This window comes from Balaenoptera borealis (genome assembly GCF_965194805.1).
Source record: "Balaenoptera borealis genome assembly, chromosome: 21".
Lineage (NCBI taxonomy): Eukaryota > Metazoa > Chordata > Mammalia > Artiodactyla > Balaenopteridae > Balaenoptera > Balaenoptera borealis.
In genome coordinates this window covers 33,706,594-33,723,861 of record NC_138880.1, presented here as the reverse complement: position 1 = coordinate 33,723,861, position 17,268 = coordinate 33,706,594, and positions in this window count along the sequence as shown.

The window sequence follows — 17,268 nt, the reverse complement described above, 5'->3', positions numbered from 1 at the left end:
GATAAAAACATCAAATCACTATATTGCACATCTGAAACTAATAGAATATTGTAAGTCAACTATACTTTAATTGAAAATGACCTTAATTTCCTCAGATTTATAAAGCAAACATTTGTGTTGATAAGTATGTGATCTGGGAGTTTAGAGCTTGCATAATATTGATGACATTCGGCTAAGTGTAGATCCAGGCTGCAAGTTGGGTCAGGTCCGTTCCACTTCTATCTGTTGTTACAACACAAGCAGCTACCTAAGGCATGTTCTTCTCAGGACAGATATCAGGAAGATAAACTAAACCATGTAACCACATTTATAGCTTAGTGAAATTGCATAAAACTATATGATACAGTAACCAAAACAAATCACATCGCAGTGCCAGCAGCAATGTGGCAGGAAAATTTACTTTCTCCACAGTAGAAAGCACTCAGACATTGCAAGGCAGAAGCATGAACGTATAATTCTATTACAGAGGAGTAAAGTATTGAGTCTACCAAAACATCATTTCAGTGAAATCACCCTGACTACCATATTTAAATATAATCCTCTCACAATTTTTCCTGGCTGCTGAAAGAATATATCTACGTATCTCTTTACTTAAATATCTAATACACCTCTCAACACAGTATGATAGTTGACCATTTAATAGAATGGCATAGTCGACCACTTCTCCCACACACTCTACCCCACGCTTACCCATATCTATATTTGGAGTCAGCAGTTTGATTAAAACAACAACAAAGGGAAAACCTAACTGTATATGATTTTATTTCACTCTTTACTTTTCCTCCGACATGTAATCCATCAAGTCCTGTCTACTATACATCTAAAATCTATTCCATATTGTTCCCTTTTTCATCTTTCTAAATATCAACTTGAACATCACCATGATTTCGTGTCTGGCCTGCAAGAGTGTGTTTCAGGAACTTAGGGCAGCCTTGTTTTCTGGATCCAACTTAATTTTCACAAGTCACATCTCAGTTTAACTGTTGCTCCTTTGAAGCTAATATGTATTTTCTTGGTTTCTCTTTGAGCTCATCTCTTGTCTTTGGTTTTCAGCAGTCTCGCTATGATTTTTTTTTCTTTGCATTCTGCCTGGGATGCTCATACATCTTTGAATTTGGGGGTTTGTTTCTTTTATCAGTTTCGGAAGTGTTTTGGTCATTATCTCCTACCATATTGGTTCTTTTTTCCTTCCCTTAGGGCCTCTATTTATTTACATGCATGAAAGATTGTTTCATTGTGGCCCACGTGGTTCTAATTTTTTCTCAATCTCTATTTTTAAAATTTTGGGCTGCTTATGTTTAGATATTCCCAAATGACTTTCTTTCCAGTTCAGTAATCCTGTCTTCTGCATTTTTTACGTGTTATTAAACTCAATGAAAGTGTGCATAATTTCAGATGGTATATTTTTCCATTCTAGAATTTTCATGTTGGTCTCTATTGTAGATTACCATTCTCTGGTCAATGTTTGGTGCATATTATAAAATGGACATATTTTAAGTAGTGATAGAGTAAATTTGAACCAAAGTTATTTACTATTGAGTATAATAATTACACATAGTCTGTAAATAAGCTTAAATAAAAGCATACCCAATCATCATCAGTTTAATACGTAACACATATATTGGGATTCAAGAACAAAACTTATGTCTTTGAATTTATAGGACAGAGTATATTCATATACATGAAAAATTGGGAACAGCATTTTAAAAAACATAAGAAAGTACAAAAGTATTTGGTGATACAATGAAAACTAGGGGGATTCCAAGATGAAATGTATAAGTTACAGGGACAATAAGATTCCTGGAAGAGGCCTGAGAGATTTCATAAAATTAGAATATACAAAGAAAACAATCATTGCAGATGTGGTAACATGTCCACTCTTAATAAACTAAGTGAAATTTAAAAGATATAAAGATCCAAAGGGGAAAAAAAGCTTATGAATTTAATTCATATAATATTTAAAGACTAAAACTGTTTGTAAAATTTTATATCATCTTTACTGATGGTGCTGAAATAACCATTTAAACTATTTCATGCTTCGCAGTATTTAAAAATGTACATTAGATATTTTTAGTGTCTTGTTTTTACAGATGCTAACTGCAAAACTGTCTACTTTCACAAATCTCTTATACATAGTGGGCAATGTAAACACATGAGATTTTAAATTGAAATGGATAACATATCCCATTCACATTTTAGTCACAGGAAAATGCTTACGTGCTTGAAGATACAAATTTGCTTTGGGAAAGAGTAATAAATTTGAAAAAAGCAGTGCATGGGAATAATTAATTCTAAAGCTATATTTTATTAGTTGTGATACAATATTCCCCAAATAAGAAAATTGTATATAGTTTAAACATCCATACTTTCCCCATCTCTTCTGTTAATTTCTATCCCATTTTATTTAAAGACACCAAATGTTAAAACACATGCAACAATATCAGTGGAGGCCACATTCAACCAGGGACAGTGTTTAAATAGAAAAGTAAAAGTCATCTGTTTGCCAGCTATCTATGTATTTACATCTCTTTATCCATCTGTGTTCCATAAAATCTGGGTCAGAAACGTTTCTTGTTTTATAAAACTTACAATAAGTGTGATACACTGTTTGCTTAAATATGAAAATCCTTATGTCATATTCAACCATGAAATAATTCCAGGAACTGACTAAATTAGCACTAAATTTCACCCTTTTTCTGCAAAATTACAACTCACTCCAAAAGTGAATAGTAGTATTACATAGCACCTGTAAATTATTATTTTCATCTGAGTTCTAATCTTGCAAATAATTAGACACACATATTGAATCTGGAAACATTATTTGTAGCAAAAGGTGTTTGCTAGGGTCAAATCTTTCACCAAGTATTTTAGGAATATGTTGTATAATATAATCAGTATATACAAGAGCAAGTCATTTAAAGCTATAAATATTCTGAAATGAACTCAAGTCATTACTTGGAATGCAGATTTGTAAACACTGTCAAGGCATATTTAAAATATGTATTTTTTCAAGTTATTAAATACAATAGTATCAGATTAATCTTAAAGTATTCTGATAGATATTTAGCAAATATTAAATGATAATGTGGTGCAAGACATAATTTTTGGAAGAATTAAAAAATTGGTGCAAATATTTTGGAAACAATTTTGAGATTTCCATATTATATTTGGTTTCATGACTTACAAATTATTAGATATGTATTTTCTTTCCCAGGTGGTTATAACTAGAACATAATTTTTAAGTCTTAACATATAACATTTTTTTATTTAAAAGGGTAAATGGGAACAATAATAGTAACAATTTAGCAGGGATAATTTGCAGTTTGAATTTCAGTTTCCTCATTTGCAAATGGGTGGGACAATATTTACCTGGAAGGGATGCTTGAAATCAACACACAGTAGGCATTAATATCTATACAATTGTTATCATTATTTTTTCCTTCACATTTTGTCTCAGCATAACTAGGCATTAGCCCTTATTATGCCATTAGTTCTGTAACAATAATATTAAGCTACTGATCACAGGATAATAATGATACATAATCACCAAGTTATACACACACACATATCTCTAAAGGCATGTAAAATCAATGATGTATTTAACCTCAAGAGGGACCCATGTGGAATTCAAATATGGAATGAATAGGTTATACTAAGGGTCCTAGGTATTCCAGTGAGCCAATAAAAGTAACGTGTGAAAACTTAAAGGGGGGAATATGACTTTTTCTGTTTTAAATTAGGACAGCTTTTTTTTTTTTTCATGAGCTAATCTTTTTTTTGTTTTTTAACATCTTTATTGGAGTATAATTGCTTTACAGTGGTGTGTTAGTTTCTGCTTTATAACAAAGTGAATCAGTTATACATATACATATATCCCCATATCTTTTCCCTCTTGCGTCTCCCTCCCTCCCACCCTCCCTATCCCACCCCTCTAGGTGGTCACAAAGCACTGAGTGGATCTCCCTGTGCTCTGCGGCTGCTTCCCACTAGCTATCTATTTTACATTTGGTAGTGTATATATGAAGGACAACTTTTTAGAGCAGTTTAAGCTTCACAGCAAATTGAGAAGATAGAGATTTCCCGTATACCCCGTGCCTCACACAAGCAGAGCCTTTCCCATTATTAACATCCCCCCACCAGAAGGCTATATTTATCACAATTGATGAAAGTACATTTATGTATAATAAACATCAAAACTGTAGTTTACATTACAGTTCACTGTTTGCTATACAGTCTATGGGTTTGGACAAACGTATAATGGCAGGTATCCATCATTATGGTAACATGCAGAGTATTTTTACTGTTCTAACTGTGCTCTCCCTTTTTCATCCCATCCTGCCCCCCTACAATGCCAATCTTGTTAGTGTCTCCATAGTTTCACCTTTTCTAGAATGCCATATAGTTGGAAGCAGTGTGTAGTCTTTGCATGTTGGCCTCTTTCAGTTAATAAGTTGCATTTAATTTTCCTCCATCTATTTCCATGGCTTGATAGCTCATTTCTTTTTAGTGATGAACAATATTCCACTGTTTGGATGTACATTGTCTTTCACCATTAAACATTGTTACCTGTAAGTTTTCAGTAGATCCTTTTTATTAGTTTGAGGAAGATACCTCTTTTCCTAGTTGGTTGAGTTTTTAATCATGAAAATGTATTAGATTTTGTCAGAGGCTTTTCCTGCATTTGAGATGATCATGTAGTTTTGTCCTTAGATGTATTACATTTATTGATCATTGAATGTCAGGACAATCTTAAATTCGTGGTATGAATCCAACTTGGTTATAGTGGATATGCATTATAGTGTTTTGAGTATTTTTGTGTCTTATTTAAAAATGTACTGGTCTGTAGTTTTCCTTTGATGCCTTGATATCCTTTTGGTATCAGGGTATTACAGGCCTCAGAATAAACTAAAAAGTGCTCCTCTTCTATTTTTATGGCAGCTTATGAAGCATTGGTATTAATTTTTCTTTAAGTAATTGATAGAATTCACCAGTGAAGGCTTGGGTTTTCTTTACGGGAAGCTTTAAAATTAATCCAGTATATTTACTTTTTATAGGTCTATTTTGTTTTCTACTTCTTCCTAAGTCAGTTTTTATAGTTTGAATCCTTCTAGGAATTTGTCCAGTTTATGTCAGTTATATAAACTTGTTGGCATAAATATGTTGATAGCATTTTCTTAAAATCACTTTTTATGGTTATTACTGATGTATACATTTTCACTGACTTCCATTAATTTTTAAATATTAACTATAATCCAAAGGATATATAATTATAAGTAATAGAAGTGATTAGAAAGATTGCTGAAATCAATATACATAAAAAGTGACATTTGCAAGCACAATGGCAAATCCTTAGAAAATATAATAAAATATAATTTATGATCGAATTTTATAAAGTATCTAGGAATATAGCTTACAAAGTGTATGCAAAAACCTTTTGGAGAGAATTAAAAACTACATTGAGAAACATTAACTACTACTTACATATGGTGGAAATAGCACTTTTACTTTGTGGAAGATTCAATATAGAAAACATTTAATTTCCCCCAATTAATTTAAATATTCAGTGCAACCACAATAGGTATTTTTGGCATTGTTTTTTGTTTGGTTTGGTTTCTTTTGTAAGAAAAGTATTTGAAGATATTTCTAAAACTAAATTTATACATGTCCAAGAATACCTAAAGCACTGTTTCTTATCTGGTGTCCAGATTTATCATACAACTATATAAGGATATTGAGGAACAAACAGAAAAATCAATCAATGGAACAGAATGAAGAGCTCAGAGTCACACATATGGATAGTTGATATGTGATAGAGGTAATGCTGCAGAAAAGAGTATAATTTTCACCATATTACAGTATAGTAGAATGCCACTGTGAGCATGGGGTAGGAAACACTGAACAACGTGCAAATAATGTAAATCACAAGGCGAGGGTCTGACAAATTCTACAGTTAAACTGAGAGCTTCTATCCTTCAAAATAAATACTGTCAAAAGCCTATAAAATAGGAGAGAATATGTTCAACACACAAAACCTCTATGTGTAGTTTTAAAGAAATTCTCCAGAACAATAAGAAAATTAGATAGTAAACTAATGAGAAAAAAATGGAATTTTACAGAATGGAAGTACAAAAGATCAGTAAACACGATTAGATATTCAACCTCTTTAATCATGAAAAAGTAAATGAAAATCTCATTCTACATTCAAATGATTATCAGAAATTAAAGTTTGATATCAACTATTAGAAGATGGGCTTGTTGGGAGTACAGATTGCCCGTAATTAAGTCAAAATAGCTTCAAGAACTTTGGAAAGGTGCATGTAACACTGCTTAGTGAAACTGAGTACGTGTGAATTTTATTATGTAGCAATTCTACTATTAGGCCTATACAACCAGTTTATACTTTTACATAACAAATAGTAAAGCAGCAGGTTAATAAGGAAAAAAAGAAAAAAGAACTATCTAATGTAACATTAGAATGGATAAATAACTGGTACTAAATATGCACCAAGGAATATTATTTGATGGTAAATATTAATTTGCAACAAATATCAGCACATGTGAGACTGGGAAAGTGTTAATAGAATTTAGTCAGAAAAACAGAACATAGAATCTACAGTCCTGCTTCATAAAGAGAATAGGAATTCTCTTATGGCCAATTTTGTTTTAGTGTGAATTTCCTTTAGGCAAGGTACTTAGAGGTAATTTTGTCACAATCATTTGAAGAGCTTTCTCAAACTATATAACTTCTCCCCAAGTCCACAAAATTCTTCATGAGCCAGACCAGGATGTTGGTACAGCTACACATACTTTCTCTGGCCACTTTTTCTGTCCCTTCTACTGTATACATTTCGTCAACTAGTGGTTTCAATGTAACTTTGCGGCTTGTGATACATGTGTTTATGAGCTAATTTAGTATGTGATTACTGGAACCAAACTTAATCCTCCAGTAGGAATGGCACTGAGGATGTGGTCTTTCAATCAGTATTAGACCTTCTAGCCGTACTCCACCCAACCGTATAGATGCATTTCAAAAGTGAATCAACTGAATTATCTAAGTGTTTGTTATTAGACAGTTGTTAAGTAAAAACATGATAAAATTATTTACTCAAGTCTTCATTGTCTATGAAGTGTCACTTTTTAGGTGCTATGGATGTAATTGTGAATAGCATTAACTTCCTGGCTTCATGATGCTTACGTTATTTGATAAGATGGCCATCTGACTTTTAACAATACACACATGGATGGAGAATATTGTCCGAAAACATCCAACATCACATTCCAGTCTGTGGTCCATAAGTAGCTATTGTCACAAAGTTATAGGCAAATCCACTGAAAAATCAGTTTATACAGTATGTGTTTTTTTAATATGACTATATTTTTAATTATAACTATTATTTATTGTAATTATTCTGATTAATTCCCTAAAATATTTATATACAATTTATATAAAACTAATAATAAATATAATTATATTAAAGTTAAAGGGAAATAGTGTACAAAAAGTCTCAACTTTAGCTAAGAGGAACATGTATTTAGCTCTTGTTTTTCTACCATCTATCACAAATAGTAAAATTAAATCAGTTACTTCAAACATCAATGCAGAATAGAAGTATTTTTGATAGAATAACAGAAGACAGGAAACACTTTTCTGACTTTTTCTGGAGACAGATTTCAAGAGCATCTTCATTAGATGCGTTGCTTTAACTCTGATGAAGACAGGGAATTACTGTCAAAATGAACTTACAGAGCCTGGGAATCCTCCCCAGGCTTGAATCTATCTCTAGAATCCCCTGAGGAAGTGGAATACATGAGTTGAGTCAGATCACAGGATCCTGAGCTTCTCTGAGAGGGTAGACAGCTTCAGATTTTTTTCCTGCTTCACTCATTGTGAGGTGGTGATTGAGCAAGCCTGGCCATCACTCACGCAGTCATATACTTGCAGCCCTGTCCCGTGCTGCAGGCGTGGACCAACGAACAGACTGTTCACTACTATAAGCAATGGTGTTGTCAAATCCAGAATTTTTATATATTCATTTACTCATATGTAGCATATGTAGTAAGCGTATTTTCAAGGCAACAAGTTTAGATGGTATAGCTTACCATCTTTCCCCCACCCCCCAAAAAAAGATGTTAGATCTCCTTTATAGGAACTTAAATCAATGGGAGAAACAAGACATATAAGACATAACAACGTATTGTTTTGTCTTTATACTTGTAAAATATGTTCTAAAACAACAGACTCGCTAAAATTCATTGTTATTAGAGATATATTTCCAAAGCATACCAAAAACAATATCTCAAAAAAATGACTAATACACTGTTATCATTTTAAATATAAATTCTTTAAAGATGGCACATATTTTTTTAACTGAAAGCAATTACTGATGAACCTAATGTAACAAACTTAGTTTTAGGCAAAATGCAGATATGAATTATTTGAGTATATTTTCTAAGGAAACTTAACTGTGAGATATGTTGTTAAAGCACTATGGCATTAAACTTTGATATAAAATATAATATTAATCATCAATTTACATAGACCTTATGTACTTGCACAGAGATATTTATTACTATAAATAACTTTTTAAATAGGCAACCTGTAATATAAAAATGGTTACTTTATTAAACATTTCTATAGAATATTTTCTTCCCTCAAATATTTATGTCTGACAGTTCAGGAAGAAATAATGAATACATGCAGCATCTTCATCTCTATCCAGATGAAGAGGAAACTCTCATCCTTGATTTAACGTTCATAGAAAATCAACTAACTTAAAGAGTAATATGAAAAATATTTGTGTCAGCATTTTTAGTGTCATCATGTATTTCAGTACAGCAGTGTACAATTTAATGAGAATCCCTTCAAAATAAATCATAGCACTAGTGTACCTTTGGAAAGTACAGCCCATGATTGAAAAGTTCCAAAGAGGGAAAGTCATTTCCGATAAACAATATACATAGACCTTCACAAACTAATGAAATGAGAACATGGGAGCTTGTGTGAATGTCCCCTAATGCATTTCCAATTATCCACATTACCAAGTTAATATAGGCTGCTTTAAACACAAGATTAAGGCCAAAAATCTATTGCCACAGACATGTAGCACCCTTTGATCCACTACTTGGTTCAAAGATATTGCTATAAACCATCTTCAGTGTTTCCAAGGATATTTATGTATATGTAGATATTTTTTGCCTGAACATAATTTTATATTTATGAAGCAAGTCAATTCTCTGTAAATAAATATGAATGGAAAACAAATATTGCAAGCATCAAGGGTGAGAATTGTTTTGATCACCTAAATTCTTTCTTAGCTTTATTTGCCTTTCAAGGACTACTGCTTCCTTTTTAAATTATTATCCGTGCAACACTTGGTGAAATTTGCTTTCTTTCCTGTGTCAAAGAAAATTGTTTAGAAGTATGCAGACATCCAAACTTCTGCAAGCTTAATTTTGACAGTTCTTAACATTACTATGACTTATCAGTGATTTCCAGGATTCCACTTAAATGATGTAAGATGTATTTTAAATAGTTGATCAATACATCTATGAAGTTGAGCTTCAATTTTTAACAAAATTTGCCAAAGGCATCCATTAAAATCATGTAATAGATCCAGATACTAAGGGAACACCATTAAATCTTTAAACATTTTGGTTAGTAGCACTTTATCCTTGTTTCACACAAAGAAGGCAAAACAAGGTGCACGAGGTTTACAAGGATCTTCTTATTTTTCTAACTTTTCCCAATCCTTGTGTTTCCAACGTTGAGAAAAGCTCAGTTACACTCACAGTTCTAAAACACTTTGCTATATTGAAGATTTCAGACCCTATATTGAAAATTTTATAATTGCTCTCTAAATAGACATCAAATTTGCATGGAAATATTCTGCCATACGTACTAAAATATTTATGCATATATGGTAATGAAGAGAGGATGTCCTAGATACTCATAGGTAAAAAATAGGAGAGGCAAATAGAATATATATCGCAGCAGCATGCACAATAAACTAATAAAGTGTTATCTACTAATGCCATGCTTGGATGATCTGAATCTTAACTGAGAATTTTTAGTGTCCAGCTTAAATATTATCTTTTAATGAGACTTTTAAGAACTGATTTGCATAATCCTCAAGCAAAACATGTTGGATATTCAAAAGAGCCATCAGTATTCTTTCTCAATGCTCATATAAATGCAACTTCAAAAAGACTGATTTTGACAACCAGACAAGAAAATAGAAATACAATTGTTGATCATTGTATAATTACAAAATGTCCCTCATAATTGTAGCAATGTTTTACTCCAAACTTATATTGCCTTGAAGGTGTCTTCTGTAATCACTTTTGTCTCTCTTTAACACCTATAAATATAAAACAGCAAGGTAGCCTAAAATGCAAGTAAATCTTGGCATTTTCTTCTTTCTTTCTTGGCAACTGACCTGTTTTCTAGTGAAAATAAAAAATGAAGTAGGTCCTATCATATGTTAATAACTCTTAACTATGTATCAGAGTTAGATGAAAATACTTACAGGTTGTACTTCCAAATCTCAATTTTTTAAGCTTAGCGTAATCTACCTTCAGTATTAATTTTTCCATGATTCTTTGCTTAACTTATAAGTGAAATAGATGAAAATAAATCAGTGAAAAAGATTTGTTAAATGTGATAAATATATTAGATATTTTGGCAATCCAAATTAGAAAAGATGTGATCACACTTTATTTCAATCATTTTATACTTAAATGCTGTAATAGTCAAAATCAGTTTGCATTTTTCTTTTTAATTCAGTATTGCACTTCACAAATATTTTTGCTGGTTCCACTTCCATAGAGGTCTATTATAGGGTTAGCGAAATATTTGTATTAATCCCATTGAAAACTAAAATATGAAGGAACAAAATCAAGTCAATGTGTCTGTTTAAACCTGTACATTACCTGTGTGTAGATAACCAGTTTCATAAATCCTCAGTTAGGTATGAACAAAGTAACAATGCAGGGTTTAGAGACACGAAGTGGGTACACTGTGTATTTGAAAATGTGGACCTAACCTTCATGTATCTTTTATGGAAAGTACAGGTTAAACTTCTTAAGCTTTGAAGATTAATAAAACAATGTGACTCAAACTTCAACACTTGATGGTTGGGCAGGATTGGGCAAATTAAGTTTTTTTAAGTGTCAATTTTTCCTAATGTGAAATGGGAATAGTAATGCTTCCAAACTGAAATGGACAATACGGGAATTTAGTAAAATTTCTAAATCAGAGCACCCTGCCCATAAAACACCCTGAAAAATTGTTGACTTATGAATTTGTTATAGCAATATGTCAAATTATTAAACTAATTATAAATATAAATATCTTTGCATTTTTATAAAATGAAACTAGCTGTGGTCTATAGCTCTCTAACTTACTTGCAATGTGACCTTTCAAAATTAACCAAACCTGGCTGAACCCTGGTTTTTCAGCTATAAAATAATTCTATAATAAATTTTACACATATGAGGTTATTTGGCATGAATCATTTGTGAAGTGCACATTGGTATGAAATAAACTTTGCCAAGTATATGTCAGTATATCTTAGTTATCATTAGCATTTGTCTTAGTAAAGAAAAACATTAATTTTCCAAATTTTCCACACTGATAAAATTCATGGCCGCTTTCTTGGTTTCCTCAAACATCTTGATACTGAGTGGGAGAGTAGCTAAGAGAGAGTGAAGGAAAACACATAGTCTAGTATCAATACTTCCGCAATAATTAGTGTTCCCCTCTGTAAATGTTCAGACAGGTATTTTCTCATCCCTTTTTATCCATTCATATCTATCATCTTTCCCATCCATCCTTCTTTCGTACATGCTTTATTCCTCACTCACTCCCTTACCCTCCCATTTCTTTAAAAATTGGGTTAAAGATGCAGAGGAGAATTAATTGTATTTATGACTTTATAAGACCTGATTCTTGAGATATACAAGGCATTGTTCTTGTTTTACCTTGGTATAGTTTAGTTTTGTTCTCTTCATTCAATATGGAGTAGTTTAACCTGTGTTAGTATTTTCTAAATTTTGAGACGTGGTAGATATGAAGTCAAGTAAGTGTGATACAAAATTCTAAAATTGATTTTGCAAGGAGATTGGCAAATAAACCTATGTAACACAAATGGCTTCCAAAGTCTCTGGCTTTACTCATCCAGAGACAATGCAATTATTTGTAAGAAATATATGTTAATTAAGGTATCTTCAATTAGAAACACATGTAAAATAAGGTTTTTCTAGATGAGTTGGTGAAAATGTTGTAGCCAGAGATTCACGAGTACCTGATCTTTATTTCTCCTAAGAGCAATGGTTTCGTATTTGCTAATTCAGTGTTCCCAGAAACTTTATAGAATGTAACTATGATGAAAAATGATAATCTATCGAGTCATGTATATGTAGTCACATATATATAGTGGTATTAAAGGAAAAGTGAATACTCATAACTTAATGTTTGTCCCAGAAGTTGAATTACTTTAATGAATAGTTTAAGTCAGTTGTAAGTGAAATTGCTTCCATTTGTTTGCAATTAAGAAAGTTGAAGGAGGATAAAATCAGGTTGGAGGCTCATTAAAAATATTTTAAATAACAGATCATACTTGAGGGTTAACACGCAACTTCCAAGTTAAAATAATTGTCATTCTCATAAAGGTACTGTTACTAAAGAAAAGCTTTCTTTGTGTTTTTCTTAATTGCATAAAAGTGGATATAAAACAATGTTACATGCTAATGGACACATTTAGAAAAAGTGATACAACAGTGTTAGTTTAAAAAGAAATGTTTATAATCCCTGAGAAATTACATCTTCAAATATGTAAAGTTAATATAAAAACATTTACATAAACAAAATGTATAGTTGAGATTTCTACTTTTTCTAATTTATGTAGGCACAAGAGCAAGACAATTTGAAGTGATAAGAGAAGTTTAATTCCATATACTGAGCCAATTTTCCCCACACTATTCCACAATCCCCTTGTTTTTCTTCATTGCTTATCTAACAACTTTATAACTTAATGCTATAAATTATAAAATTTATAATTGAATATAAAAATACATATGTCCATTTCTAACTGCTGTTTTATTTTTTCTTTAACAGTATTTTGAAACCATTATGGCCCTGTACATTGCACTTACATGTGATAGGATGAAACGTCTCACTTTTGTTTTCTTTTATGAAGTTGACTTAGTTACTTGCAACATTTTTCTATAAAAAAAAAAACTTAGAATAAATTGTCCAAATCACTCAGGATATCAAGCTCGGTGTTTAACTGGGATTTAAATAAATACTTATAAACATAGCAAATCTTTTTATTCAAAACTTATTTAATATCTTAAGTCATTTTAAAATTGTTTTCTCTATCAAGTTAACACATGTTTTGTATGGTTGGTTCCTAGACTCTTTAGAGTGGTTGATAAGAATACGAATGATTTTTTAAAACATTTTCTAGTATAGTTTCCTAATAAGGTTCTGTGGTATAAAGGAATAATATGATCAATCAATAGATAATCCTGCAGTCTTACTGTAATGCCTAATCTGCTTGGCCAGAATCGGTAGTTTTTGTTTTAAATTGAAAATCAAATTCACAAAACACAAATGGCCAGTAGCAAGCCTACTCTGAAGAAGGAAATGAGGTAGGCAGCATAGCGTCTGGAGGGCTGGTGACTCCCAGACACGTTAATCAGCATCCCTGCCCTGCGTGCAAGAAATAGGGCTCTGGGGGTTCAAACAACCTTAATTAAAGCAAACCATTCCACCTGGGAAAGCTTCAGCTGCATCTCATTAATTTCAGGTTACGTGTAAGTTAAGGATTACTCAATCAATGAATCTCAACAGTGAGTTACAGCTGTTCAGTTTGTTAACAGTAAATTTGGCCAGAGCCTCATGTAAGTGGATCCAGTACAGACTCACTGAGTTAGTACGGTGAGGAATATCTGACTAGGGGCCAAGTTTTCAGGCATCCTTAGGGCTAGTGCATGCTACAGACGAGCTGATCATGCATCCCACCAATTTCCAGCTCTATTTGGCGTATATTTAGTCCAATATGTTTGATGAAATCATTAAAATTCATGACACTTGGTCATGGCACACTACCATTTTCATATCACTGGAGTTGATTTCCTAATAGTTAAGAATACTTATGACTATGTTCATGATGAATGTTAATTTTATATATATTATTTGTGTAATCTCTTTGGTTTTGATATCGGGGTAAGTCTCTCCTCACAAAGTAGAAAGTACTTCCTCCTCTATTTTTTTTTTTAATTGTGAAAGAGTGACACAATTCTTCTTAAATACTTAAGTGAATTTACCAGTGAAATCATTTGGCTTTATAATTTTATTTGATGAAAGGTTTCAATAATTTTTTAGCAGATATATGGCTAACTATAATTTTCTCCAAATACTCTAAGATGTTGATTAAACTCAACATCACTGGTAATGGGTCTGAGTTGCATAATCTCTGTGCCTGTAAGGATCAGGTTTTGTCCTACCTTTGAAACGTAAATCTAATAGCCTCTGGGTTTCTCTGTCCAAATCAGTTTGTTGGAATTCCATTCTAATTTCCGTCATTTCTTGTCTAGTATAGGTTCTCTGTTCAGTCACTCTGGTTCCATATTATCATTTGTTGTAGTTTTATCTATTCTTGGGGACTTAGCTTCTAGTAGGTTAAAGTTACTAGGGCCAAAAGATTATAATCATCATCATCTTCAGGGTGTGAATTGGTGCCTTTAGGAGCAAAAGGGCCTGGGTTTCTTCCTGCTCTGGAAATTACCTTTGGGGCCTTTCCTTTCTGTCTGTCTGCCTGCATCTGTGTCACTAATGGCTCCTAATAAGACCTCTGGAATTTCTTATTTGCTCTTCACAGTATAGGCTATAACTCACTGGGTTGGGTGATCAGGCCAACATCTGGAGTATCTTAAGTTTTGTTGAGACTAAGTCTTCAATAGGTCTGCAGGGGTCCTCAGAAGTTAATACATAATCCAGTCTATCCCTAAAGCCCCTCTTAAGTGATTTTGGCAGGGTTAATTAGAGAAGCAAATTAATTATTATCCTCTTGTCTTTCACAACAGCGTTTAAAGTGTTCTATCATAGAGACCCTCAGTAGAGTGTTCCAAATCATTTGTAATATGGTAGAGCAGTATTAAGATGAGTATTGTGGCCGGCATTAGTATCCCAACTATAACAGCACAATTTGTCTATTCACAAGCTATTTAGAATTTCAGTAGGATGGCATAGATGGTAAATAGTTCATTAAGTTTAAAGTTTGTCAGTCAGTAATGATGGTCTTCACCAGATTTTAGTTGATCATGAATTTAGTGTAATTTATTGAACTGCTTTTCAAATTTGACATGGAGTATGGTATATCCCACAGCACCAACCAATATTAATTATTATTACTTTGAGTTGGGTTGCCAACTACACCAATCATTTTGTTTTGGGACAAATTATGCACAGACTGAGATTGTCTTTTGCCAATATTATATTTCCCACAGGTTCATTGTGCAAATTATAGTTTATAATATTTCACAAGTCAGTAGCATACAGGATAATGTCTCTTAATAAGCCAATAAAGACATAACACTCCAAACCAATGATGGATTAATCACATTATTATTCCAGGCAAAGGGGAGATAAAAGGTACAAAGTCCAAATTTAGCTGAGGTGTATCTTTCTACGAGCTCATTCTCAGAAGAGACAGCTTAGCTATTCAATAGCTGATGTCCAGCTGCCAGTGCAAACAGAAAGCCCCTCATTGCTAGAGCATGATTCTAGTGGAACCAAGGCACTGGTGCAGGCAGGCAAGATGATCTTGTTCTTGGGACCAGTGCACAGTTTTCACCGCAATTGGCAAAGAGTAGCCTTGCCAAGGCAGGAGCTAATGTCTCAAGGTCTTTTGGAGAGTTATTTAGGTCAGCAAAGAGTAGCCTTGCCCAGGCCAAACACCATCATTAAGTCCTCATAAAAACCTTGGTATTTAAAGTTTACATGTCCATTACGTCAGTAGTCATTCCTCCATATGTTCATATCAGTAAGCACTCAGCACAACAGTTTTGCTGACGTCATCCTGACTCAGCCTCCCCAATGTAAACATACTCACACTTAGATCCAACAACTTCACTTAATCCATAAACAAGTGGACTTGAAATCATAACAAACCAATCACAACAGATATGCAGATCTTTAGTTTTAGGCCTTCTAGTAGGTACGTTGTGACATCTTATTGTAGTTTTAGTTTACATTTCCCTCATGACTTTATGCTGAGCAATTTTTCGTGTGTGTTTCCCCTTATCTTGGGAGCATCTGTCAATTTTTATTTCTAATAGGTTATTTTTCTTATTACCTAAATATATATATATATATATTTAATATATATATCCTGAATACAATTCCTTTATCAAGTAAAAGTCTTGCAAATATTTTCTACTGGTCTGTAGCTTTACTTTGTATTTTGCTAAGAATGTCTTTTCAAGTAGGGAAAAAGTCTAATTCATCAATTTCTTTCATAGTTTATGATTTTGGTATCCTATCTAAGGTATCTTTTACCTATCCTAAGGTAAATAAGAAATTTTCCTATAATTTCTTCTAGAAGATTTTACGGGTTAAGCTCTTAGATTTAGATTGATCCATTTCAATGTAATTTTTTGTCATTTTGGCATATAGTGTTGAAACTGTGCACCTCAGATTGGGACTTGAACCCCTGTGCTGGGACTCAAACCCGGCCAAAACCCACAGTCTTCCAACTGATATCACACACCTGGTTTCAGGATTTAATGAAGCTCAGGTTCTTGATGTCTCATCGCAGAAAGAATTCAGTGAGAGACAAAGTGATAGGTAAGAAGTGGATTTATTTAGGGAGAAACACACCCCACAGACAGAGTGTGGGCCATCTCAGAAGGTGAGAAAGGCACCAGGGTATGGGGTTGTCAGTTTTTATAGGGGTGGGGAATTTCATAGGCTAATGAGTGGGAGGAGTATTCCAGCTATTTGGGGAAGGGGTGGGGATTTCCAGATTTGGGCCACCACCCACTTTTTGATCCTTATGGTCTGTCTTGGAACTGTCATGGCGCCTGTGGGTGTGTCATTTAGCTTGCTGGTGTGTTACAGTGAGCGTATACTGAGGCTCAAGGTCTAGTGGAAGTTGACTTGTCCACCATCTTGGACCCATTTGGCTCTACTCAGTTTGTCATGCCCTTGGGTATGTCATTACATCATTCTTTCAAAGGTTGTGCCCTGCCCCCTTTCCTCCTGTT